The sequence below is a fragment of the Ranitomeya variabilis genome, chromosome 7 (assembly GCF_051348905.1).
Source record: "Ranitomeya variabilis isolate aRanVar5 chromosome 7, aRanVar5.hap1, whole genome shotgun sequence".
NCBI lineage: Eukaryota > Metazoa > Chordata > Amphibia > Anura > Dendrobatidae > Ranitomeya > Ranitomeya variabilis.
Window position 1 is genome coordinate 194,311,902 of NC_135238.1, and position 4,177 is coordinate 194,316,078.

At 39.3% G+C, this 4,177-nt stretch overlaps 1 long non-coding RNA gene across 1 annotated transcript; it reads right to left on the reverse strand.

The window, feature by feature from the left end:
* Nucleotides 1-783: 783 nt before the first annotated feature.
* On the reverse strand, nt 784-1,901 carry LOC143785915 (uncharacterized). The gene is made up of 3 exons (XR_013218151.1): nt 1,605-1,901; nt 990-1,099; nt 784-896 (listed from the first exon to the last, which is right to left on the reverse strand). It is a non-coding gene; the product is annotated as an uncharacterized LOC143785915 (long non-coding RNA).
* Between the last annotated feature and the right edge of the window lie 2,276 nt (nt 1,902-4,177).

Consider the following 4,177-nt stretch of genomic DNA (forward strand, 5'->3'; position numbering starts at 1 on the left):
ACAAGTAAAGCCGCTATAATATGCGTCCAGCACCATTCAGTAATGATGGCATTAACACCCTGCACAAGACAAAGGGTGTAATAAACATTAAATAAAAAGCCTGATGGGACTTTTGCACACACGCATGCGAGATATGACCGAGTGTTGCATGGTAATCCCCGGACCTGCTGCATGCACTCCGTTGTGGAGTGTGTGGCTCCATGTATTGGTATGTGGGTGCACACTCCGCTCCAGAGTGCAGGCGGCAGGGCCGGGGATTACCATACAACACTCGCCCGCATCTCACGTGTGTGTGTGTGTATGTGTGCCCCCCGTCCAACAGGAGGACTGGGTGGGTTTAATCACACATACTGGACACAGAGACGTGTAAAATAGAGACGTAACGACATTCCCCCCGAAAAATTGTTACTTACCGCAAGGTGATGAGCAGCCTTTCCTCTGCAGAGATGGACTTCCTCATCACTGTAATGTAAAAAAGAGGACAGCGCCACAACGGTCAGTGATAAGAAAAAAACTTACAGCTTTAATCTGCCAACTGCGGCGATGTTTCGGTATAAACCTTTATCAAGCACAGGTGTGCTTGATAAAGGTTTATACCAAAACGTCGCCGCAGTTGGCAGATTAAAGCTGTAAGTTTTTTTCTTATCACTGACCGTTGTGGCGCTGTCCTCTTTTTTACATTATGGATTGGACTTTTTAGCTGGGCTGACCCCCTGGCAAGGACTTGCGTCCACAGGCCTAGGAAGGCTATAAGGGACATAGGGTGCGGTTTAACCTATTTTTTGGATTTCCTCATCACTGTGTCTTGCAGTGTTAAATGGGGTGCCAGGATGGTAAGCAGTCTGTCGAATGCCATAATTGGTAGCCGACAAAAAGAGATAAATTTTTCCGGATATCTGAAAATTGAAAAAGAAAACAAAAAAAAGGTTACTTCACAAGTATTGTTAGCAAAAAAAGGTAAATTTGTCATTCAATATATTTCTATTTACCTCCTCAAATCATTGTACAGCACATAAAAGTGCCCCTTCTCTGTTCGCTCTGCTAAAAGCGGGTGCACCCACATCCTTTTCTGCGCACGTCTTCTCTGCCGCCGCTGCCTCTAAAATAAAAAAAATATATATATTTTGTAAAACACAACAATGAGAAAAAAATATCAAACATGCCTGGAAAGCAATGCGGAATATGTAAGGGTACGTGTCCACGTTCAGGATGGCCATCGTTATCGTTGGAGCGCCAAAGCCGCTATGTGCAAAGCCCCACCCCCTTCTGGGACGCAATGATGCCAGATGTGTTCCTTGTACAAATCCAGCATCATCGCACCCCACGCATAGGGCCCTGTTTTATTCCTTGCGGAGCCGCAGCTTCTCAACAAGGAACACGGACATGCTGTGATCATAAAAAACACGCAGCATGTCCGGAGTCGCAGGGCTGACAGATGACACACAGTGGACACGTGATTTCATGAAATCACCTCCACTATGCTGTTACATGTGGACGCTGCATGTTTGGCGCTGCGGCCACACGCAGCGCCAAACACACAGCGTTTCCAGAACGTAGACATGTACCCATAACCCAATATATAAAACAAACAGACATCTGCTTACCTGACGTGCATGTCGATTCAGAATTAGAAGCATCAACCCCAGGATCGCAATCCGGTGTGGCGTGCGGAGCTGGATCCGCGGGCTGTCATCTGGCCTACGCTCAGCACGTCCACTCATTTTGATGTGTAAGTTCCAAAATGGAGGATGGAAGAAGAAAAGGGTTGGACAAGGAAATGACATCATTTCTTTTTTTTTTTTTCCCCACTGCAGTTAAAGCTTTATTTGTGTCAAACACAGACAATCTGCAGAGAAAACTGCATAAAAAACTGCATAAAAAACCGCATCAAAAAGCGCACCAAAAACGCACCAAAAACGCACCAAAAACCGCACCTGCGTTTTCTGCCAAGAGCTGCCGTTTTTAGCCCTGAAAAAAAGGATTGAAATCAGGAACGTGTGAACATACCCTTAGAGTTGCATACTGTCTATGACTAACTCCACGTTTGTTACATTGACCCCCTCGCTTGCCGTGTAGGTTACACTATATTTTCTTGGAAGTCTTTATTTTAGCATCACTTAGTTGATAAGTTTGTATAAGACTTGTAAAAATTCTAAATTGTTATGAAATACACCAATAAGAAAATGGTAGGCAGGTAAGTACTTTACTGAAAAAGTAATTTTTTAAAATGGCAACTAAGATAAGTAAACAACTTGGAACATATTTTAGGGAGAATGGTTTGATTCTTAGCGCCATCTCATTAATAACAGATTTCACAAGTTTTATAGTAAATGTAAATCTTTTAAGACTGTTCCCAATTAGACATTTTAACAGCTATGTTATGGATTAATCTAATTGTAATAGTTGTAATGTAAAAGCATATTAGGATTAAGATTTGTTTATACCTTAACTATTTAGGCATTCCAATTTCCTGCATTCTAGAAGATCAAACTTTTTCTGGAATCCCCATTCCTTGCAGTAGATGCACTCTTCCAGGTTATTGGAATGCTAAGGGACAAATTAGCAATCAATGAAAAGTAAACATTTATCTTGTATATTAAACAAAACTGCTTGTTTTGATAGAATATTTACAATTAATGTGAGAACAAAGGAATAAAGAACACTATTGAAAGGCATGTCATTGCCAGTTTATGAAGTTGGGAGTAAGAATGGTTCTCATGGGCCTATTATAATGCGAATTTCAGGCTTTACACCAGATAGTAGCATAATGTTTGTAGAGCACTTATATTGAAATAATGGCTTTAAATAGTTATAAACAAGATTTTCTCTCGTGATCAGATCGCAGCCATTTTTAACATCCCAGTCTGTACATATGAGCAAGCCTTTTAAGAGTGCTGAAAGCATCATACAAGTGCAAAAGCTTTCCCAATTATTGTTTAAAATCAATATGAAACCAGAAACACTACTCAAAAGCCCCGATACGTAGAGTGTTTTATATTGCTCTATGTATTCCCAAATTACCCAAAAGGTAAATGAACCCCAATTAATAATGTCATGTTTTTATACTTTCCTTAAAGTTTTTAAAAGTCGAAATTAGATTTAAAATTACATCAGGTTATCTGGATTATTTCTGAAATATTCTATTCACTTGGGTTGGTTATATGAATGTTTTAGTGAGCACCGATGAATCGTAGGCTAATTTATCAGATTGTTCACTATGATTGTTATGCTTTACTACCTTCCCTATGCTGCAGTTTATAGTTGTATTAAGCATATAAATCCATGAGATTGAAATTCAGGAAGACCTTTAGATTGCCTAATGAACCATATGGGTTTGAGAGTTTGTGTTATTTCTCAAACCCGGACGACCTGGTGTCATTTTAAATTTAGTTACCACTTTTAAAAACTTTAAGGGATGTATTAAAACCTGGCGTTTATTAATAATCAGGGTTCATTTACCGTTCAGAAAATTTGGTAATATGTATGTACTCATCCCTAAAGTGGTTTAAATGCATTAATTATACTGCTCTATTGCACTATGACACTTCAGTAACATCTGGAAGCCCTAAAGGGGAAAAACTATGTGCAATATATTGTCATAATACATAAATATTACATATCATGACAACTTTCATGTTCCACTATCTTTGTGGTAATTTTCCTGTTGAAACAGTCAGACAGACCTTGAAATGCATTGAGAATAAACCACCAGAGCTCTTCATTATATCTGAAATTGTATCATTGTGGCAGCGCGGATTTAATCCACAAATTACCTCTGGTTGTCATTCTAACCCATCGCTGGCTCACGATCAAGTGATGGGGGATTTCCAACACACTTCCGGTAAGCGCAAGTTAAATGCCGCTGTAGAGATTGACATCAGCATTTAATTGGTTAATAGCTACAGGTGAATCTCGATTTTACTCGGGGCTGTTAGAGGCACATGTCAGCTGTTCAAAGCCCACGTCATAGGCAGGGATTCTGACGTGGGTGTATTATTATGCCCAAAGTGGGAAATTGTTAAATATTCCCACAAGAGATTTCTTCGGTGTTCAGTTTGGAAAAAAAAATGTAATTTCAAAAAGTAAAACTAGTGATAAATACAAAAACCTACAATAAATTAAGAAAATACATTTTAAATGAAGTATCTATTATTTTTTTAAAATATTTTGGGGGGAA